The following is a 25,454-nucleotide window of genomic DNA, read 5'->3' on the forward strand; positions in this document are numbered from 1 at the left end:
GTCTATCTATCTATCTATCTATCTATCTATCTATCGTCTATCTATCATTTTATCTATCTATCTATCTATCTATCTATCTATCTATCATCTATCTACCTATCAATCAATCATCTAATCATATGTGTGTAGCAATAATAGTACAAAACAGACCATGAATTTAAATGAAAATTATGAACCTGAGTTTTCTACCCATCAGCTAAGGAGAAATTTAAAAACATAGATGTTTTTTATTACTATAGAAACTAAAATCACAAAGGGTCATAGCTGGAAAAATTTATTAGTGGATTCTAAAGATTAGAACTGTTTCAAATATGATTTGTTCCTTTGATACTTGGAAGCGGAAATGCTTCTGTTTCTCCATTTCTTTTCTAGTAGATGATTTTGTTACCCAATGTCGGCTGGTTTCCATTCTTAATACACTCTAGTAGGTTTCTGTTCCCTGATAACAGGTTTCTCCACTGATTCAGTAAGCCAGATCAAACAAAATTAAAAAGTATACAACAGGTTTATTTGAGTGAAGCAACTCCCATGTTGGTTCTTCAGTCACTGAGATTGAGGCCAGAGAAGCTGCACCCACAAATGAAAGCAGGGAGATTTATAGGTTGTAGATGAGGGGTGAAATATCTGCCACAAGCTGACTTTGTGCCTAAGTAAAGTTAAAAGCTGAGCAGTTTAGGCAGGGACTTGTGTGGCTGGCAACTTCTGGGGAGGAAACTGCAATAGTTGCCAAGAATGCAGAGCTGGGCTTTTTGGAACCTTTCCTTTTTTCAGAGATTCTCTGAGTGGGTAAGGTTTGGAGGGGCAGTCAGGAATGGGGCTTTCTGGATTATGCAAGAGTAAGCTGAAGGTTCTAACTGAACATATTCTATATAGACTATCTAAATATTTCCTTTATCACATAAAATAGGCAGTTTCTAATTTTTATTTAATAATCTCACACATAAATGCACAATGAATATAAACATGAATCACTTCCACTTCTTCCTTCCAACTCTACCCTTGGCTCCCCCTACTCTCAGTCAAATACATAATTTCTTTTTCTTTCTTCTATAATTATCATCATCATACACATATGAAACTTAATCATCCTCATCACATTGAGTATATTTAGTATTGCTTTTTGTGTATATATTTACGGATGACCTCTTTGGACTGGATAACCTCTCTATGGAGATGTGAAAGTCATTCCTGGAGATGAACGAATCTTCCTCTCTCAGAAGGCATTGATTATCTGCAGCTCTTCATCTGTGCATGGATACTTGTGAAATTTACTTCTTTCATGTTGACGTGTAAATTGATATTTTCATCATACAGGAGCCATCTGAAGGGAGTGGCACTAGTAGGAGGCGTGTCCTCGTGGGAGGAAGTATGTCATCGTGGAGGTGAGTTTTGAGGTCTAATATATGCTTAAGTCATATCTAGTGTCTCAGATCTCTTTCTGTTCCTAGTGAGTCAAGATGTAAGAACTCTCAGATACATTTCCACGGCCCTATCTACCTGCATTTTGCTTCAAATCATGATGATAATGGACTGAGCCACTGGATTCTAAGGAAGCCACCACAATTAAATGTTTCCTTTTATAAGAGTTGCCACGGTCATGGTGTGTCTTTACAGAAATAGAAACACTAACTAACACAGAAGTTGGTACCTGGGACTGGGGTATTGCTGAGATAGGCCTGACCACATTTTCCTTTGGAGTAATATGAACTTTAGAACTTTGGGTCAGGAAAGCAGTGGAATACTTTGAAGTTCTGCTTAATGGATCATAATAGTAGGAACTTCAAAGACAGTGGTACTAAAGATTGTTTGAACTTAGGAGTGGGGGTGGATCAAGATGTTTAAGAGAATTTTGTTCTGTGGCCTACAGATCATTCTTTTGATGTTTTGGTGAAAAAAAAAAAATGTGCCTGCTTTTTGTCTTTGTGTGAAGAGTCGCCTGAGGCTCAAGTGAAGAGTTTTAGATTAATTTCATTGGCAAAAGAAATCTCAAGAGAATCTATCACTAATAAAGTCATGTCATTCTGGCTTTAGAGTTAAAGATAGAAGAACAGCATTATGGAATTTGCCTCCTGACTAAGGAAAACCGCTGAGGCCAGGCATGTGTCAGAGTTGTTCCTGAATGGAGCCCTGGAGAGGCAATTTTAATGAGACCGTGAGTTTGAAGCATGGAGCCCCAAAATGTTGGGGATGCCAAAACTGTGGAATTCCTGCTGAGGAAACCTGCTAACAGGCAGTGAAAACAACCCAAGTGAATGAAGTATGTTGTGGTCTGTAGTCGGCAAAGCTGAAAGGAGTTGGAGATCTGAAGAATGATTTGTTATCAGACATGGAGATGCAGAGTTTGGAGTTTTCCTAGTTAGTTTTTGGTATTACTATGCTTCCTCCCCTACGTTTTCGAATGATAGTGTGTTGGGGTCCAGTGCTAGCCCTGACCATAAATTATGTCTCTTGATAAGACCCAACATAAACTATCTCTCTGCACCAGAGTGGAGGTGCGGGAATAAAAACACAACTCACATGTTTTTATTGTGAAGGAGATTCTCAGTGATTCCTCACGAAGTCCTGCATTTACATCCTGGAGAATTCCTCTCCTTTATTCTCCAAACAGGGGGTAATACATTAGCATTCTGTTTCCTAGGTAACCAGATGAATGGCTTTTAGTCAAGTCTACCTCTTTGAGCACACTTTTCTATGCTCATATTTTCACATTAGCAGTTCTGTCACTAGCTTGGAATTGACACCTCTTCTCAGGCAATCCTCATAATTACAAAGCAAGGAGAAGCATATCCTGAGCTTTTGTTAGGATAGCGACAGCCTGACTGGAAGAGTACGTGACCACTTCAATATGGCCTATGGCTTTTGAGCCTGGCTGCCATACCATATAGAAATATGGGCCTACAATAGTGTTTTTCCTTTGAGGTGATATGATGAAGTATGTGATCTGTGTAATTGAAGGTTTCTCTACCACCTACCAGTTCCCAAAAACCCACTCGGAGCCTTAATATTACTTACAAATGTTCGGCTTAATGGCTTATAACTAGTTAACTCTTACATTTAAATTAACAAATTTCTATTAATTTTTATATTGTCTCATGGCTGTGGCATTACCTCATTTGGTACATTTCTTGCTTCCTAGGCTGCTGGTTGGTGTCTTCTAGGTTTACCCTTCTTCATCTGATTCTCTGTTTGAATTTCCTGCCTAGCTCTATCCTGCCTTGCTATAGGGAAAAGCCACTTTATTTATCAATCAATGAGAGCTGATTCACAGCATACAGAAAGACACCCTACAGCAGTTCTGTGTTTTGATTTTTATTTTTATAGAGACTTTGAAGTTTGGACTTTTAAACATTGATGATACTGTGATAGACAATGGAGGCAATTGAAGTTAGACTGAATGAATTTTGCATTATGATATGACTGCAAGCTTTTGGGAGTGAAGCTAAGAAATGTGATGGTTTGAAAGAAAATGACCCCAAAGGGAGTGGCATTATGGTAGGTCTGGCTTTGTTGGAATAGCAGTGGTCTTATTGAAGGAAGTGTGTCACTGTGGAAGTGGATTTTAAGGTCACATATATGCTCAAGCCATACCCATTGTCTCAGACCTCTTCCTGTTTCCTGTTAGTCAAGATATAAGAATTTGAGAGGTGTTTTTTATTTTTCCTTTTATTTTAATAACACATTATTTTCCAATTATATTAAAGTATTAATAAAGATTTTGATCTTAGCCATTCTTACCAATGTAAAATTGAATCTCAAATTAGTTTTGATTTGCATTTCCCTGATAATTAAGGATGTTAAACATTTCTTTATGTGTTTCTTAGTCATTTGAAATTCCTTTATTGGGGATTTGCTTTTGGATCTGTACCTCATTTAAAAAAAAAACTAGATTAATTGATTTGTTGATGTCTAGTTGTCTGAGCTCTTTATGTATTTTGGATATCATCCCTCTATTGGATGTGGAGTTGTTGAAAACTTTTCCCATTCTGTAGGTTTCTGTTTTGAAAGTGTTCTTTGCCTTACAGAAGCTTTTCAGAGTAACGAAGTTCCATTTACAGCTCACGCTGGTGAGGATGTAGGTGAAAGGGGAACAATTCTCCATTGCTGCAGGGAATGAAATTTTGTGCAGCCACTATGGAAATCAATACTGAGATACCTCAGAAAATTAGGAATCAATTTACCACAGCACCCAGCTATACCACTATTAGGCATATACACAAAAGGATCTTCACCCAACTTCAGGAACACTTGCTCAAATATTTTAATAGCAGCTTTTCTTCTAATAGCAGAAACTGAAAACAACTTGATGTTCCTCAGTCAAATGTGGTACATTTATATTTCCAGATGCTTAAAAAACATCTATAGATTTTTAAAATGATGCCACTTCAGAACTGGAAAGGTGGCTCAGGAATAAAGAGCAGCATCCACTGTTCTTCCAGAGGTCAAGTTTGGCTCCCAGGACTCACATGTACCTTTAACACCAGCTCCAGCCATCTAATGCTAACTACTGGCCATGGAGAACATTGTAATCACGTGTATATATCCACACACAGACACATACTCTCATGTAGGCATAAATAATTATATAACAAAATATTTAAAAACACTTGCCACAAAAATGATACCCCTGAAATGAACCCAAACACGAGTAAATTATAGGAAAATTAAGATACATTAAAAGCAAACAACCTTTATTTTTAGTTTTGTTTTAAAATATAATACACATAACATGTCTCAGCATAAAGATAAGTAAAATAAGTCAACTTTACATGTTCACATGGAGGAAATATTTTATTGTATTCTGTAAAAATTATCAATATTTATTGAAAAGGAAACTCATAAATGTATATTAATCATAAATATGATTGGGAGATTATTTACGAGAACATAAAATGTCAGAATAGACAGTACTATATTCTCATTTAGCCAAAAATTGAGCTGCAAGGTTGCATTTAAATTTGAATGTAAGAGCTGGAGAGATGGTTCAGTGTTTAAGAGCCCTGACTGCCCTTCCAGAGTTTCTGAGTTCAATTCCCTGTAGACATATGGTGGCTCACAAGCACCTGAAATGAGATATAATGTGTTCTTCTATTCTACAGGCACACATGCAGACAGAACACTGTACATAATAAACAAATAAATAAATCTTAAAAATCTTTTTTTAAAAAGGAATATAAATGCCTTATTGTTGGTGTTAATAGATAATAAAATCTGTCTCATTCAATAGTTATCACATGTTAATTTTAGTATTCGGATGAATTAGTAGTCTAAAGGCTGGAACCCAAGGAAGGAAAATACCAGGAATATCATAGCCCTGGTATGTCCGTTTTGATTTAGAGTGGCAGCAGTTTCATGAGTACCATCACCTGAAAAGAAGTATTTATTTCAGCATATTTCTTTCACTTGAAAATAGCAAATATTTAGACACCTTTGGCTACACAGTAAGGATTTTATAAAAATGGAGCAGATCATATAAACTGACTTCAAGTTCTCAGCACTGTCCAAAAGGTAAGATAGCATATTTTGGTTTTCTTTGTTGTTCATACTATGATGAGATAATCTGCTTGTTTATCTTAGTGGGCACAGGATGTGCATTAGAATACTTTCAGATTTCTTTTTTTTTCAATTTTTTATTGATTTTTTATTGATCTCTACATTTTTCTCTCTGATCCCTTCCCTGCCTCCCCCCCCCCCCCGCCCCCTTCAACTCTCCCTCAAGATCCCCATGCTCCCTGCTTACTCGGGAGATCTTGTGTTTTTCTACTTCCCTTGTAGATTAGATCTCTGTAAGTCTCTCATAGTGTCCTCATTGTTGTCTAAGTTCTTTGGCGTTGTGATTTGTAGGCTGGTTTCTTTTAAGGGGGCAGGATGTTTTTCAAATGTCATCAAACACACTTTTTTTTATTCTGGCATTTCTCTCCTTTTTTGAGGAAAATTTAGTTCTAGAAATAGCTTGTTTCTGAAATACAGCTACATAAATTTGTAACTCTATAAAATATTTCTTCCTCTTGCATTAATTAAATATACTAGTTTTTGGGAGTAGTGCAATTTAGGAGTTTTTAATGTGAAGAACAGCTAAAAGTATTATTATAGGTTTAGAGTATAAACCCAAGTTTTCCATTTTTTATTCACCAAAACATCTGCATTGTAGTTTGTTTAAAAATTTTCCTATGCCTTAGTCTCTGCCAAAACAAGTGTTTGTTTCTGTTTTATTTAACACTTGATTTGTGTTCATATTGTTGTGAAACAATGTTATGGTGTTGAATTGCCTCATTTTGTTTTTGTATCCACCAAAGTTGCTGAGAAATAGAGATAATTATACATCATATGGATTGGAGAATCATTTTTATAAATTATTTTATGTATGATCTTGGGTCATTATTCTCTATGCATGAGTTTTCTTATCCTAAATCTGAAGTGTTTACAGGCTATATTGAGAAACAAATCCTGGAAGCCATATGTGCTCCTTTGAATAGTGGTGCTAAAACCAGAACTACCATGTGATTTTTTTTCGCCAGCCTTCAACCTACTTTTTAAATCTTACACAACTGTAATTTAGTGGAATGCTGGGGTGCTAGTGATTGATTTTACTTACATTCATCTACGCTATTAGATATCTAAAACAAAGACGATTAACAACAGTTATTTTTAACTTATTCTTTAAAAATATTCTATATTCTTCTCTGATATTACCTACTTAGGTTACAAAGTTAATTGATTAGTATTTACATTTATTACTAAGTAAGAATAAGGAGAAAATCCAGAAAAAGAAAATAACAGATCATGATATCTTTTCCTCAGTCAAAACAAATACAAAGAACATAAATCTTTGAAGTTACTCTCTGGAAAAATAATTACTACATATTTTATTTGTAGTAGCATTTTTTAGAATGCTAAAACATGTTCTATAACTGCATCCTTCTAGTACGCATCAGACAGGTAATGTTATTGTTCACTGATACTTTTATAGCAAGAGGGTAGTTCTCTGTGTCAACCTAATTGGATCATCAGCTGCTCAAATATTAGATGACTTTCATCTTAGTATGACCCTAGAATATTTCAGAAGATTTGAACTGGTAAACTAAGAAATTTAGCATGCCTACATAAAGGGACATCACCAAATCCCTTAAAGCAATGAAAATTAAGCTTCTAATGATTGCATACACAGACACACCTCAGTTATCCTTTCCACTTTTCTACAGATCCTTATCTTTGGATACTTTGAAACTGAAAATAGTTCCTAAGAAATACAGTTTTTAAGAGACAATTTTAGTAATTTATTTCTTGATTTAAGAAATAGAGTTTCTGTCTGATTATATCTAAATTGGTCTTTATTTCTAATTTCAAAAAAAACACTTCTAGTCCTCAGGATTATTAGCAAGGATTCATTTTTATGATTTTTAATTTAATATAATTTCTTTATTGATTCTTTGGGAATTTCACATTTTGTAACCCTGCTCGCCTACCAAAACCCCCATATCCTCCCCTCTCCCTGCAACTGTAGTAAGGAACCGCTTGTTTGTCCCAGCTTATCAGAACCGAAACAATCACATAGAAACTGTATTAATTAAATCACTGCTATGCCCCTTAGCTCTATCTAGCTTCTGCTTGGCTAACTCTTACATATAAATTTAACTCATCTCCATTAATCTGTGTATCACCATGTGGCAGTGGCTTACCAGGTAATGTCCCAGGCATCTGTCTTTGGTGGGGCTACATGACTTCTCCCTGATTCTGCCTCGTTTCTCCCAGCATTCAGCTTAATTTTCTCTACCTAGCTCTGTTCCCCTATAGCTCTGCTATATGCCCAAAGCAGTTCCTTTATTAACCAATGGCATTCACAGCATACAGAGGGAAATCCCACATCATGCAACGACCCCCCAAGAAAACTAAAAAAAATAAAATAAAATAAAACAAAACAAACAAAGCTATCAAGCAAACAAATAAAACCAAAACCAAAACAAACCCCCAAACCTCTTATTTTCCATCTTTTCCACCTCTTCAACACCTCTTTTTGACATTGGGGGCAATGTGGCACACAGTATACACTATTGTCCAATCAGCTTTACTAGTAAATGCTCATTGCAGTGAATCACTGGTCTGCTTTAAGGCCTTTGGTTTGCGGATCACCATCATCACTGGATCCTCACGGAAACTCCTCTGGGACATCCCATGGCCACCCTAAGTAATAGAGACCCTGTGGGTATCTTTCCACAGGACCAGTCATTTCTCAAGCTCCAGCAAATCCTAGATGGGGTAGATGTTATGGCAGTCCCACACAAGTCCCTGTTGTTGGCCTGGGTGGTAGCTGAGTTCATCAGTCTTAGTGGTTGGGGCACCTGCAACAGGCAAGGGGGTGGAGCCAGCTCCCCTTTGATCACACCATCAGGGTTAGTTCTCCTTCACCTGTAGGGAGAGCCAAGGCCAGCTCTCCTGCAGAATCGTACCTGGAGAGGCAGAGCCAGCTTTCCCAAGGCCGGCGAAGGGCGGAACAGTCCTTCTGTGTTCTTCATGGCCGGCTGAGGTAACACAGGCCAGAGACATCAAGCAAGAAAGGTTTTATAAAAGTAACAAACACAGGGGCTATTGGTATCCATCACTGACATGATATAATTAAAATCCAAAGATTTCTAGAAAACTAGGAAATTCATGAAGGTGGCTGTTTGCTTGTTATATCACTGTTCCAAAGAGGGATAAATAAGGATGATCACAGAGACCACAAGTCCCAGATGAAACACCCCGTGCATTATTTAAGTGTTTTTGAGTGTCCTGAAAGAAACCTGTTCCTCCTAGAGCAGTGCTGAATGAGATTGCTGAAGTCAAATCCGAAATCCCATGCCGCAGCTGTCTGAATTAAAGTGGGATTCAGAGCATCCCAGGGCATATCTTGTGAAAGGGGCAAATAAAGAAAGAGATCTTGTAAAATGGGGTGGACATATGTGGGAAGACGCTAATGAAATTAAGGCCAGAACATCTCCAATTTTTGATGTGACTCCATCCCCCCCCCCCAAAGGAAGTCTAGAGTACACAGGTAAGAGATGCCAACTATTTAATTCTATTTTATTTACTTTTATTCAGGATCGGTTTAAATTTAAATAAATATTTGGGGATGGTTACTCTAGATTACAGTTCTGGACAGGGAGGATTTAATTTATAGTGATAAACATGTTTGGCTTCATCCAGCTGATCAGTCCTGAGATAGGAACTCATACAGTTTTGCTTCTCAAATAATCTTTAAACAACTGATCATCCCCATCTAGTTCCTGGAGGAGGCACTGGAAACAAATACTATGTTTCTCATTTTACATTTTTTCAGGGTCAGAACTTGCAGTAATAGGCCTTTTGTTCAGTAAAGTTTCCTTTGACTTAGCAGAACAAAACCAAATGGTAAGTGGACAAAACAAAGATGAAGTTGGAAATACTAAAAACAGTACCCAAATCAAAACCAACAGATTACTTTGAAATGATGTTTCTTCTTCTCACCATAATGAGTACTTATCTCTTCTGTTGTTGGTTATGTATGTCCCATGCTTTAACATAAGAATTATCATATGTTTGCTTGACAGGAAACTTTTATTGTGATCCGTATTGTATTGTCTGTTTTTTTGTTTGTTTGTTTGTTTGTTTTGTAGAACACTCATAAATTCTGTTGGGGACTTTGAAAAATTTAGAAACTTTTCTCTTTTCTTGTGGGCTTCCACCTGTGTTGTAGACTTGTCCCTGCCATTTTCTCTGTACTTTTTTTTTTTTTTTGACTGCTTTTCAAAAGCTTGGTGTTTGCAGATCAAATTATTTTCCAGCTGCAGTCAGTCAAGACAAACTTCTCTGTGGTGAGGTGACTGAACCCTATCATTCTTTACCTATCCTTAGCTTTTTTAAGTTGTTCTCTGATTTCCACAATGTGAAATATTCATTGCGACACTCAATCTTATTCAGATAAAATTATAATGCTACAGTTAACCTGTTGTAATAATGTCAGAGACTTCATATTTAAGGGATGCAAAGACATCCAATAAAATAAGAGGCATAAATGAAATATGAATGGCTTTTCCCTTCAACTTATAAAGAAGGAGCAATGTACAAAAATAAATCAGAAGAGCCAACAGTGTTCAGTGGGTTTACTTTCTTCTCGCCAGGAGATTTGGTTCTTGTAGAAGAAAGTGAAAGATGCACAAAGTGAGCTATCTATTATTGAATGTCACCAAATAGTGGGGACCATGATAGTGCTGTTGTAATCATGTTTCTTGTGTGCTGTGTAGTAACGACATCGAGGATATCATATCTTCTTCTTTATATACTCCCAAGTAAGAAGTCCTTCATTTCTGAGAATTTACTTCTACATTTACACCTTTCAAATTTAGTAAACAATACATTCCCAAACATGCATAATAGATGGGCTTTCATGAATAGCAGAGTTTTGAAATAGATCAAATGAAGATGCCAACTTCAGAGGGACTTTAAATTTAAGTTGAAATTAATCTTCAGGAGTTGTAAATGGTTATACTCATTGACAATTACAAAGACAGGTTGCATATTAAATGCACATTTGTGTATAGGCATATATTGATAGAGACTAAGATTTCTTTTCTTAATAGTTAATGGTCATGGGACCATTAGAATGAATTTTATTTCTTGCATCATCAGAGTTAACATCAACTGAGAAAATGTCTTTCTAAGATCTGGTTGTATGACATTTTCTTAAATAGTGATGGGTGGACGAAGGCACAGATTACTGTGGATGGTGACATCCCTGGGTTGGTAGTCCTTGGTTCTTTAAAAAAAAGCAGGCTGCGTAAGCTATAATGAGCAGGCCTCTAAGGAGCATCCCTCTATGGTCTCTGCATCAGCTCCTGCTTCCAGGTTCCAGCCTTGCTTGAGTTCCTGTCCTGACTTTCTTCAGAGGGAACAAGATGTAGAAGTATAAGACAAACAAACTCCTTCTTCCCAAATTGCTTTTGATTGAACTGTTTAATCCAAGAAATAAAAAGACCCCATGTGAAAATAAATAAAAAATAATAAAAAAGATGGTTCACTACTTTTCAGAGTATTAATATAGTAAAGCTTAGGTTTTAATAGGAATTAGATTAATAAATAACTTTATATGAAGCATCATAGTGAAATAAGTACTTCAGTGTTTTATATCTAGTATGGTATATGATTTCTTTCCTTTGATATGAAACTAAATACCATTTTAACTTGCTATCGTGTTTAGGAACTGTTTAAACTTATGCATAAGAAGAAATTACTATAAAGCCATATTATTTTACCTTAATTTTGTTCCCAATATTTGCTTATGAGAGTTCACCAACAACAAACAAAATGTATTTGTTACACATCATGCATTATGGGTAGAATCTTGAGGTTTCCTGATTTAGAGCATTTTACTTTAGATAAATGCACTTTGATATTTTAAAAAGGTTGCTGTGAATGCTATCAACAAAAATCAGAAGGAAGAAAAAAGCTCGAAGCTGGTGTGAATAACACACCATCAGTGAACTTCAGATTTCCTATCCCCGACTGCCAAAGGTGTAAATGAGCATCTGAGGCCATTGCTAATTACAGCAGTCTGCAGACAGAAACTGCTGTTCTGAATGTAGGAAGCAAAGTGAGATGCGGCAGCGATTTCCACAGCATGTGATTTTAGAACTCTTCTCTGTGACACTGTGTATCTGATCTTACCAACCACGGCTCACAGTCGTATCACTCATCTGGAGCATTTTATTTAAAGCTTTATTTTTTTTTAAAGTACACATGTGTGATTAATAGCAATCCAATGATTTCTAACTAGCAACACTCTCTGCTGCAGTATTCCAGTTCTATGATCTCAGTTAACTTGGTATTTTAAAAAAATGTTACTATTGGTAGCCTTTCAAAACTTCAGATCTTGATAAAAGGCTATAACTGTTTGGTTGATGAGGAATTAAACTAGGAGGTTAAAACAGCACAGTCATTGTCTTGCAAAAAAAAAACTAAATTGTTTTTCATATTTGACATCTTACACTTAGTCTCAAAAAATTGTTTTTATTGATTTAAAGAAGGGCTAGTACTTGGTAATTTCTGATGGGAAAATGATAATTTTTGTCAGTTTTCTTTTAAATTTAATATTCTCTTATACAATAAATACCAAGCACAGTTTCCACTCCCTCCACTCCTACCAGTCCTCCCCGCCTCTCCCATATCCATCCCTTCTCCTTTTACCTTCAGAAAATCTCAGGCCTTTCACTGAAAAAAACTGAACAGTGCATAACAAGATAGAATAAGATTACATACAAACCTTCAGCTCAAGACTGGACCAGGCAACCCAGTAGCACAAAAAAGGGTCCCAAAAGCAGGCAGAAGGTTGAGAGACAACCCCCACTCCCACTGTTAAGAATTCCAGAAAGACAGCAAGATAATAAGTATAACAAATACTCAGAGGACCTAAGCACAGACCCATGAGATTCTGTGATTGCTGCTTTAGTCCCTGTGAGCTTATATGAGCCCTGCTTTTAGTTGATTATATGAACTGTGTTCCTGTGGTGTCCTCACCTCTCTGGTTTTACAATCCTTCCCCTTCTTCCACTGGGTTTTCTGAGATCTAAGGGAAGCAACTTAATGGAAATTTCTAGTTTGGACTTTCTCTCCACCTACTGTTTGGCTGTGGTCTTGGGTATCTGCTCCCATCAGCTACCGGAGGAAGCCGTTCTGATGACGATTATGCTAAACACCAATCTATGAGTATCGTTTTCAAAAGTTGAACACCTTCACCCATTACCTTCTTCCCCTCTCTCCCATGCAACTTTGAGATTAGTATTTTTTCTTCTTTCCCCATCAAGTCCAGTTTCTATTGCTTTGCTCTTCTTGAGAGTGGAGGACTCCCTAATATGTGATCCTCCCTTGTCCAATAGCTATCAGTTAAAATAACTCCTCAGCTGGGGGTAGAATATTCTGCCAGTGTTCTCACATTTATGCTGGGATTTCATCAGGCTGGAGACTGTGCATTCCTGGTATATGCTGTTACCATCACTGTGAGCTTACATATGCATCTGTATTGTTTTGCTGGAAAACCAGTTTCTTTTCATAGCTTTCCAAAATCCTTTGTATCCCCCAGTCCTAGCTGATATCGTGGGCTGTCTTCAAACTGATATAGTTTTATCTGGATATTCAATAGGGGAAGAGAGAATATCCTTTGTTACATGACATTGTCCCTAGCATACACTAGGCAGAAAGATATTTAATGATTACTGTATTTTGCCAAACTTTAACCTAGTACTTATCCAATTTCCATTTTTACTTTTTTTAAGCAATGAGACTACAAAGGCCCTGAATAAGTGAGCCTCATGAATAATTCTTTACCTTCATAAATAAAAACCATGTTTTCTTAATCAAGTTGTTCTCATAGAAAAAAAAAAAAGTTCTCTTAGTATACTTCTTGGACCTAGGCAATGCCAATCCTTTGGTCATGAGCAATATGTATAATGGAACGTGAGTGATCCAAACACAACAGAAGATAATCAAAGCATTTCCAATACTAAGAGAAACTATGTCTTACATCAAGTATCATGTGGGCAATAATTTTAACCTAATAGGCTCATGAACTCTGTATATTAAACTTGATTTCCTTTACCTTGTCATTCTTAACCATATTTTTTTTAAAAAAAAAAATATACCGGCTTGCTAGAGAGACTTTTGCAGAGATGTGGTAATTCTATTTTTTTTAATAAGTAAGAGTTCTATGATTCAGTTCAAAGTCTAATAAATGCTAAGTCAAGATGTCTCTCATTTACATACATCCTCAGGTACAATGAAGACTTCAATTTATTTTTTGTGTATTCAATTCTGATTTTTTTCCTCTCTAATTTTTTTCTTCCTTTTCAAATTTCCAAAGGGTCCGCCCTCTGGTAACCAGCCCAGATCAATATTATCAAACTTGTTTGTTCATTTTCAGGATATGTTGTGTGGCCAATGAAATCCACTTGCCCACATTCTGTATCAATTACAGAGATGGCTGACGTGTTGAAATTGCTTATTCCTTTCTGACATCCATTTCTGACCAGATAGAAGCTGAACATTTCTTTGACATGACTTGTTAGCATTTCATTCTGGGGAAACATAATGGTAAAGGGCTCATTGAAGTCACCACCAGGAGGGGGCTAGGAGTATATGTTTTTGATATAAGTATAAACCATTCTGAGAATATCAGGAGAATGGTGCTTTTTTCTTTGAATTCATATTGAACTTGATTGTTCCTGTATACTCATGGAAGTGAAACTACACCCTCCCCCACTTCTGAGTTTTTAATCCAGTACATTAGAAGTTGCTTCTTAAATGTCTGCCAGCAAATAGAACACAGTACTTCATGGTGTGGATTTTTAGTAAGCTTGTGTTTTAGGGAAATATAGGACTACATAGAATTTATAAGCGACTAGAATAATTTACCAGTTACAGTTTTCTTATGAAACATGTCAGCATAAACACAAAAGAAACAACTTACATAAAAATTGTATTAAAAGTTACAAAATTGTAAATTATAGTCCTATTTTATCCTTCACTCAGCTAAAACGTTTATCAAAAGGCTACTATTTATGAACCATTTTTCTAAGGCAAGAAAAAAATAGAAAGGCAAGATTGGAAACTGTATCTCAGCTACTTGAAATTACAACATGCTAGGGCTGATAAAAAGAGGAACAAAACAGGCAAAGGCAGAAAACATTCAGAGAAAAAGACTCAAAAGGAGGTATCATAAATAGAGCTCAGACAGTAATTGTTAAAAGCGCTCAAATAATTATGAGGCCCCTAAGTGTCGCCCATGTATTCAGAGTTGTTTATTTTGTCCTATTCCAAGTCCTTAATTAGAAGGCTTTTTTATAATTCACCCTTTTTTGCTTAACAAAAATAAAAAGGAATTCTTTCCCAGGACTTATTCAGGGCTGCTGAGTGTCAAAAATCCTTGCAACTGAAGTTTCTCCTCTTCTAGGGGCTTCCTTCATTTAGAGCTTGTTATTGCCTACATCTGTTCTTCAGATTGTTCACAATTTAATTAAAAGTGATCTTTGAGTTGTATACAGTTGAATTCTTCTTATTAATTTTTCTCTTCTTATGGACACCAGTTCTTTGTAATTATTCTTTTAATTACGAATATTTTCTGTTTATTTTACAGATGAGACATGAAAACGACAAAATCATTGGCAGCAAACATTTTTTTTCTAGCTTCTTTTCTGTAAGAATAAAACATACATTTATTAACCTTCAGTATATTTTGTTTTACACGTAATATTTATTTCAATAAAGACATCTTTACTTTGAACTAACACAGCCTTTAAAACATATATATATATATATATATATATATATATATATATATATATATAGCATGGAAGTTGTGTCTGGAAGGGGGAGATAGGATGATTTCTAATTTAACTTATACAAAGAACTATCTATGTTAATACCTTCTATGAGAAAATTATAATCACAATATACTAATCTGTAAGTATGCTAATTTGCAGTTAAATGAACATTGAATTGGCACATAATTCCCATTATTTGTAACTTAGAGTTGTAGGAAGCTATGCAATGAATAGAATTGGTTGTTTTGCTACATAGAATTTATGTTAAAAATGAATAGAACAATTTAAGAAACATTTTAAGGGAGCACTGGAATACAAGGCAAATCCTAGTCTCCACTCCACTATTTGAATCTGGTGTAAATTGTAGTAGTATACAAACAGTAATATAATTTTATTTGGATTTATCAATCCTTATTCAAACTAAATTAAATTTTATTTTGAAAGGGTTAAATTATTATAGTTAGAACAAAGGTCCACCAGATTGTTGAAATAAGAGCGGCAGGGCTGTGTCCCCAACACCCCAGCCGCTTGCTAGCTCATGCCCGAAATAACAACACACAAACTGTATTCATTTAAAGAACTGCTTGGCCCATGAACTCTAGCCCTTACAGGCCAATTCTCGCACCTGGACTAGCCCATTTCTAATGATGTGTGTAAGCACCCCAAGGTGCGCTTACCGGGAAGATTCTAGCCTCCGTCCATCCTGGTGTCTCTGCTCCAGAGAGCAGAGCTGTTGGGTCTCTCCAGGAGCAGAGCAGAGTCTGACCTCACTTCCTCTTCCGCCCAGCATCCTATTCTGTTTACTCCTCTCACCAATGCTTTAACCTATCAGGGCCAAGCAGTTTCTTTATTGCTCAGCCAATGAAATCAACAGATTGATATGACACTCCCACATCACCAGATGTCTAAGGCGACAGCAGCCACCTCTGTCCTTGACTAACAATCACAGGATGTTGTTTCCAAAACTTGTGAGAAGATGGTGGCTGTAGCTCCAAGTATCTCAACATGAAAAGTCATCTGTAAAGAGAGCATCCTTCTTGAGTTTTACTTTTTTATAGAAAGAAATGTTCCCTATATCGTTCTGTGTACTTGCTCGACTATTAGATAGTATGTCTGCATCTAAACCACTTGCTGACAAATGAACGGATCGACAAATAGAAATATACCCAAAGCTGAAAGCAAAAAAGCACTTCTTCAGGGATGAATATTAGAAATGTTTGTGATGAACACTTATAAAACATTATAATGAAATATATTGACTTGCATAATCAATATAAGCAAATAAACAAATTAACATGCACATCACTTTCTTGGAGAAGGGAGATATCTGACAGTAGTGGACTTTCGGCCACTTGGAAGGGATTGCGAACAAAGGCTAGAGCTACAGATGTGTGCTGTCCCAGTTTACAGTTCTATGTGCATTTCCTTCAGTCTCCCAGAAATGTACATATTCAAAAATGAGACCTTGACAAGTTTGATTTTCCCCAATTAGAGACTTGCTGTGTCAGGATCAGAAACTTTATCTCATTCCAAAGTTTGTGTTCTTTTTCCCAAGCCACTCAGTTTAATGCTGAATCCTGGATTATCTAACAGCATGTTCAAAAGTTCCATTTTTCTCTAATAAAATGATGATAAAATAAAAGTAGCGTCAGAACGAATCCAAGGAAAAAGTTGAAAGACTAAAAGCCTCTTCTGTTCCTTATCAACTTTTTTTTTCTCTACGTTTCATCGTTTAATCAAATCCTATTTAATTGAGGAGTACTTTATGTCAAAGTAAAGCACCTTAATGATTACATACTTGGGGTTCAGGTTTTATTTAGAGTATCCACAGGAGCAGCAAATCGAGTGCCTTTTAATATTTTTTCGGCAAAATGATCAAAGGCTGATGGAGGGAAGATTTTTTTCTTCTACTTGCTGAGAATTTAAGAGAACTTGAGATGTGAGGATTGGTACATACCTTAGTCAAAATAATTAAAACGGGCAGAAACTAGGTTTGCTGAAACTTTGTAAGTTGAAAAACTGGACAAAAATGATGTTTTTCTACTTACAAGTTTTAAAAATGTTGGGTCTCTTTGAAAGGAAAACAAGATATGAACTGAAGATGAAAGCAGTTAAGAAATATTTTCTTGTGTAGACTTCACACTACCGCAGGGTTGTTTAAGAACAGAATGTGTAAATCTTGGCTAGGTCATTAAATCAGACACATGACCAAAGATTGCAGGCCAGATGTAACGAACTAAAGCTTTCATCCTTCATCTTTTATTTCCCCCTTTATTGAATATATGCTATTTCTCATATAATATACCTTATTATTGTTTCCCGTTTTTATACCTCTCTATTCCCCCCACCTTCCTTTCTAATCTGATCCACCTCTTTCTGTCTCTCAGTAGAAAGCAAACATGTTTCAAGAAATAACAATAAAATAAAGTATAATAAGATAGAATGAATCCTAGTGCATTTGAATAGGACAGAAGAAGTCAACAGGGGAAAAACAGACTCACAAAAGATATAAGAACCAAATAAAGACTCCTTCACACCCTACCCATCCCATTAAAACACTAAAAATAGTAGCTATAATAAGCAAAGTACTGTAGTGTAATAAGAGAGAAAAATAATAAAATAGTAGATGGAATCCTTATTTTATAATAAATGGGAAACTGATGTGTATTATATGTTATAGACAGAGAAAGCAATTCTGGCTTGTAAGTAGTCACTGGGCACACTGCATCAGCAAACTCCCAGCAAGTTCTACTTTCCTTGCCTCTAGTCATCTTCCTATATACAGTCTCTATGTAGAAAAAAAAATAAGAGAAAATCAGAAAGAAGGGTATAGTACCATATTTAAATTTTTCAACGTAGATTTCCAATTTTAGTTAAGGAGGATAGGTAAAATTTAAACCCAGGAAGAACTTGAAATACAGGGCCTGCATAGGTTTCAGCCAGAATTGTTCCCAACTGTGAGGGTAGGCAGAGTGGACACAAGGTCCTATTGCTGAGAAATTATCTCCAACTGATATCTGCTTTCAAAGAGAAAATGTAGTTTTCTCCAATGGAGTCTCACTGATTGTATTAACCACACTTAAGGCCAGGCCCCATGTGCAGCAGTAGATAAACAACACATAATAAACTCAGTGGTATTTTTATAGACCATTTGTCTGAGATAGCTATGTTTGACCTTTTCCTTATATATTATGGTTTCTATTTTTTTATGATTTTTGTGTGTATGTTGTATGGGTATGTGCTTTTTGTGATTTTTTTCTGTTTCCTTTTTTAAAGACATTCTGTTTATTTGTTGTCTTATTTTCTATTTTATTTCTAAAGAGAAAGAAAGGTCTGGAATTGGGAAGATTTGGAAATGGGGAGAATCTGGGAGAAATTTGGGTGTTTGATCAAAATATATTTACTGAAAGAAAATTATATACATATATATTATATAAATTATACATATTATACTAATTTTATTATAATGAAATTATACTAGTTATCTAGGAAGAAAATAAATAATGTTTGATTTTGTAAAGGTGATATTGAGAAATAGAACATAAAATCTACTATTATATGAAAAAAACAAGCTATGTGAGATATCATTGTATTCAGATCTTTCAATAAAATTCTTGCAAACAGGTTACACTTCAATGAAATAATATGGCTAATTATTGGAAAGAAATCCTTAAAGTCAAAGTAAGGCTTTGGAGTACATTACTGAGTTCAAAGTTCTTTGTTCTATTCATTTCTACCTGAAATCTTGTCAAATGAATTTTATCACCAAATAAAGTCCAATGTTAGAATAGTTTACACTAAGATAAATGAGACATTAAGTTTTAGTGTAAAGTTCCACGAATTTCATTTTTATTTATCATTTTATTTCTTTCTTTGCCCACTCATTTATTGAGACAAGGCATAGGTTTTTGTTGACCATGTTCATAAACCATGGTTACTTTTGATATTTTTGTTCAAAGACACAGTTACTAATGCTACTTGACGTTTATTAACCACTGCTAAAGAAAGGTATAACAGACTCACTCAACCATTCACAGAGCAATCCCAAACTGTAACCTCCTCGAAGTTTTCTCACATCTAATCCCCATTCACATATCAAGGAAACTTTGTGCCATGTGATTTCCACAAAAGAATCAGTTGGGACTCTTAGACGTGCTGGATTTTCTGAGTGTGTCATTCAAATGTTAGTTTTGAATGCTTAAATGGTAGCCTTTAGAACTGCTTTGAGATATTCCTTTTATTCATGGAAATAATGATTTAAAATCAAATTATGAGGTTTTTCTTTTAATGTTTACAAGATATAAAGAGGGAAACCAACGGGACTGACACATTATTTTAGCAAGGCTATTAATTATTACTTCAAATTTTACAAACAGATGTAACCATATACATATTGTCTACTTACTCTTGTGTAAAACATCTAATTGATCACAGGTTTGAACATAGTGTGGTTAATAATTATCATTTAAAAGCCTCCTATTGATCACAGGACATACAGTGCTTCTTTCTTTCTTTTTTCAGTATTCTACATGTGTGACATTTTTTGCTCATAGCATAACTAGAATACAGTTGGTTGCATGTACTTTTGGTTTGCTAACTTTAAGTTTCTTTATTTTATGTCTGTTTTTGATTCCATTGACTACTAATCTATTTTGATTTTGCCTGCCTTGTGTGAGATTCAGTATCACCTCAAGAATTTCATATATTCATTTATTCACTTATTCATTGATTAATATTTCAATAAATCAACAACTCATGATGAACTCAAATTCATGCTTTAGGCTCCCAGTACAAAAAATTGACCTGCCTTTATTTCATGCCTACTTTCTGTATTCCTAAACTGGAAGCTAAAATTCAATCTAGTGTTTCATATTTTTATTTATTGACAATAACATTATTTGTTCTGGAGGGGAAGATAATTAGGTTATAGCAGTATCATCACAAATTTCTGAGGTAAATTTGTATATTTATTTTTAGAAATAAAAATTGTATTGTCATATATATTTCATAAATTTATGAAGTAATTTAACTTCACTTGACCAGTTTATTAAAGTTATATAGTTAGTCTTGTACAATTATTATGTTCTTTAATAGATTTCATATATGACATGGAGATTTAATTAATTAATAAATACCAAGATAGACTTTAATACAGGGATTCTAACTTTGTGAATAGTAATCCTTCAAGTGATTTCACTGTTCTTATTTTAATCTTATTTTTAAACTTAACATATTTATATTAATAAACATACTGTAAGCACCCCTTTAGGCAATGAAAATTAGACTTAGAATTAAACTGTCAAGGTGCACCACTCTCTCAATAACTACATGTTAGAGGAAAAAGAAAAAGTCAATAGACTGAAGAACATCTCAAAATTTCGATTGAAATAAAACCTCCAGTTTGATGGAATTTAGATGCTCTTTCTGCAGGTGGTTAGTTATGGAGGAGTTAGTACTTTTTTTGGAAGAAGTCAAATACCCTCTGTGGAAGTTTCTATTCCCAGTTTTCTCCCATTCTGCTTCCAACTTGAGGATGAGAGAAAATGGGGAGAACTGAGAGGAGTGGAAGTTTGGGAAAAAAGAAAGAATAATAAAATAAAAAATTGACAGTGTTTAATCCTTTGTCCCATATATAATGGCATTCTAAAAATTTCAGTTGAGATCTTTGGTAACCGTGTAATAGTAAGACATAGAATAAGTGTGTTTGATACCATATAAGAAATAAAAGACATTTGGATTTCAATAATTATTGTAATGTGGTATTTGTGCTTGTTACAGATTTAGTATTTTTAAACAGGTATATATACACACACACACGGTATGAACATACACTAAGTTTAAAAAATAAGCACTCATGTCCAACTAGTAACAAAAATATTTTAAAATTTTGATGTTTATAACTTATGGCTTTAAGATTTTAATGTCATTTTAATGGCAATAATTATCCTTATTGATTTCAACTTAATTTCAAGCACAGTTATATTCTAATTATAAATTAGATAGTATCTGCCTAAATGTTCTGTCCAAAGTTCTATAATTATAATGAGGCTGCTCCTTGTGACTACTGAGAAACCTTTGAATGTCATTTGAAAGAAAAGATATAAAAACTGCTCCACAGGAAACATCATTCCATAAAAAAATTGACATCAACAGAGTATGTTCTGGATCATTGTATTCACACTCAGCAACATGTATAACTCAGTAAAATGTTTAACTGAATATTTGTTTCATTTGCCCCAATGCCATACAGAGGAGGCTTTGATTGGCTTTACATACCTGTGTGTTAACTTGATCTACATGACATATATTCTTATTAATTACGAATCTCTAAATGAAGAGAATATACAGTTCAAAAACTCTGCCCATGACACTTCACTAAGTAAAGTTAATGAGAAAAATATTTCCATCTCTTTTTCTTTTTATACTATGAAGTGGTTCTATTTATTATACATTGACTTTATTGTAATTCTAATAAGTAATAGAAAAATTGAATTGCATGATAAAATCTTAGGAAAGTGATCTATTTATTGAAATTTCAGATTTCAAATTTACTCTTAATTTTGTTCACTTGTAGCTAGAAGTTATTTTGTACTTTACATCAGAATTTAAAGTACATTTGATTACCCTGAAGTTCATATTTCCAATGCTATAATATATACAAAGAAAATAAATTTCCAAGCACTGCAAGATGACAACTTATCTCACTACATTTAAAATGTCTTGATAGAACCTCTCAAAAATTCTTTCTCTTTATTACGTAAATGAAGCTATATATATGTGTGTGTGTGTGTATATAGTGTACACAAATATGTATTGCTTACTTTGATATATGGGATCATATTCTAGTATAAACAAAAATTCCATTAGAGTAAATTATGCTCTGTGGCTGCTATTTAAATAAGCAGTAAATGTTTCCTATAATTCTCTACATATACATTATGCTATTTAGTCTTTGTCAACTTGACATATGCTAGAGTCAGTCATGGGAAGAGAAAACCTCAGTTCAGAAAATCTCTCTGTCAGATAGGCAACTCTGTGAATTATTTCGTTTTCCCTTTTTACAATTTTAATTATTACTTCATCTGTATGAGTGTATTGCCTGCAGATATGTGTGTATACCAAACTTGTGCCTAGTTCCTGTGAAGACCAGAAGATGGCATCAGATCACCTGGAACTGGAGTTAGAGATGGTTATTGTATTAATTACTTTACTATTGCTGTGACAAAATACCATGACCAAGACAACTCATGGAAGGAAGGTTAGAGTTCCAGAGGGATAAGAGTCCATCATTATCACAGCGTGGGAGCAAGGCAGCAAACATCAGATACAGCAGCAGGAACAGATGAGTGCTCACATCTCAAACTCTATTTAGGAAACAGAGCACAACCCTGCAATCGAGCATGTTTCTTCTAACATCAAATCCCATTCCTGGTAACGTACTGCTTTCAGCAAGCCCACGCCTCGTAAACTTATCTAGATAAGACCATCAACTGGAGATCAAGTATTCAAATCCCTAAGAAGAGATCTCATTCAAGTAACCACAGTTGTGAAATATCATGTAGAAGGGAGCTAGAACTGAATGCATCCAAGAGTATTGAGAATGAAACTCAATACTCTTAAGTGTTGAACTATCATTTTACTGAGGCATTTTCTTGATTGAAGATCGATGCTTGAGGGCCCAGCTCTCTGTAAGTGATGCTACACTGTAGACAATCCAACCCAGTAGCAGTATTCCCTTAAGTCCTCTAGTTCAGTTTCCTTGAGTACTGGTCCTGGTTTCTTTTAATGTTGGGTTATGACAGATAAGAAAAAAATAAATGATTTTATCTGCTCTCCAAATCATAGTACTTATCAAAGCAATAGAAAGCAAAATGGGAAAATTTGAAATGTAGAAATTTCTCTGTCTTATTGTTAACCTATAGGTGTTAGGGGTGGCGTGCTAAAAGAGAGGTCAGAGATTGTATGTATTTGAGTATTTTATTTTTATTCAAAATCTTAAAATATCAAGTTTTACTTTTTTTTTTAAAGCAAAGAGTCACTCATTTTTGTATATGTTTTATAAATGTAGATTCCTGCAGGGGCCAGAGAAGAGAGGTAGGCAACAAGCTGGAGGTAGGCATTAACTGTCTGCTGTACTATTGGTCTTGTGAAGAGAACTCTAGTCCTCTTGAGGAGTAGGAAGTTCTCTTAACCACCAAGATAACTCGTTGGCTGGAGTTTGGATTTAAAAAAAAAAAGGAGCAGAGAACACAGTGATGTATGATTAAATGCCCCCAAATATATGGAAATAGTATATGTACTAAGAAGCTTCATACAATTTCTTCTAAAGGATTCCCTAATTTTTGCTTATGCACTTAGTGAATACTTAAATTATAAATTTTGATAGTTTTTTTTCACTTTAAATAATATGCTATGTGTAGAAGTTCAAGTGGGGGAATGAAATGACCACACAATATTTACTTAAAATTTATGAAATTCTTAATCTGTTTGCTCAATTAAAGAAAAGATTACTTATAAATACATATATGAGTCTTTGATAAAACTCATAAATAAAATATATAAATAATATACAAAGGTCTGTAGAAGACTATACAGATGCAGAGAGATATGTAGATAACTGGACAGGATAGAGAGAGACAGAGATATAGACACAGAAAGAAAAAGAGAAAGGAGGAAATAAGAGGAAGAAAAAAAGAAGGAGGAAAAGGAGGAGAGAAGAGGAAAGGGGAAGAGAGGGGAGAAGAGGGAGTGTGAGCATTCAACAATGGGTGTCTGTTTGCCAGACAGGCAGAGACACCGGAAACCTTAATTTACAAGAACTTCATACTTGGCAGTACCAATCCGAAGTTAATAGCCTAGAAGACTCAGTTATTGCCCTTCAGTTCATGTTTGAAATCTAAACAAATGAGATCTGATGCCAGTCAGGACAGCAGAAACTAGAGTGTTAACTACAGCAGGGATAGACAAAATCACCAGCAAGCTGTAAAGTTGGACATCACAGAACTGGTTTGGTCTCTATTTGAATCACCTGCGTGAAGCCACCTACTTCTCTTAATAAGAGTACTCTCTCCCTAGTTAATTCTTTCCAGAATGTTCTCAGAGATACACTTTGAGTTATGTTTCTAGGTTGAGCGCAAATCCTATCAGGTTATCAGTCAAGATCACCCATCAGCATGTGAACATAGAAACAATGTAGGGTCCACGCAGCAGATATTAATGGTGTATGTACAAGTCTTATAGCTAGCCTGATATCTTAATTTGTAGTCTGTTGTTTACTTCAGTCCTGGGCTTAAAATTACACAGAAACCATATTAAAGTACCAAAAAGTTCCTATTTCAAGTAGAGACATGTGTATGATTCTAAATCTAAGCAGATTGCTTAATTTGTAAGATTTATCTTTCTGCTACACTAGTTTCTCAGGTTTTGAAGATAAGAAAATTTATTCTTGGAAAGCGATTGTAGCTTAACTAAACTTTGAAGAAGAAAGAATTTAAACAGTTCATTTTTTATTGTCTTTACTGAGTTATGTATTTTTCTCCACTCTCCTTTCCTCCCCTCTCCCATTCTACCCTTACCCATAATTCCCACCCTCCCAATTTACTCAGGAGATGTTGTATTTTTCTATTTCCCATGTAGATTAGAAAAGGTTCATTTTTAAATGGAGGTCATACTTGAAACTATAGTGCTGTTTCCAAAAACAAAACAAAAAAGCCAAAGCAAAACAAAAGCAAAAACAAACATTTGGAAACAAACAAACAAACAAAAAAACTGGTTTCTTTTAGTCATTCATTGGCCTTGACTCTTACAATGTTCCTACCTAGTCTTGTACAAAAATTGCTAAGCCCTTGGAGGACTGAGTGTGATATAGAACTCTCATTTAGGACAGAACTTCCCAAGTTTATTGTTCTGTATACCTTGACCATTTCTAGGTCTTTGTTTAATCACCATCAACTGAAAGATGAATATTTTCTGATGGATAATGAAAGCTGTACTAATCAATGACTACAGATTTAATCAGAGAGTATAATTAGAAATTTAAATTCTCTCTTAGTGATTAATCAATACCTTGCAAAAATAAGATGACCATGTTAATTCATGAAAGATTTTTTCCCCTTCAAAAATCTATTATTG

This window comes from Alexandromys fortis, unplaced genomic scaffold (genome assembly GCF_014885135.2).
Source record: "Alexandromys fortis isolate MF-2015 unplaced genomic scaffold, M_Fortis_MF-2015_v1.1 scaffold_0, whole genome shotgun sequence".
NCBI lineage: Eukaryota > Metazoa > Chordata > Mammalia > Rodentia > Cricetidae > Alexandromys > Alexandromys fortis.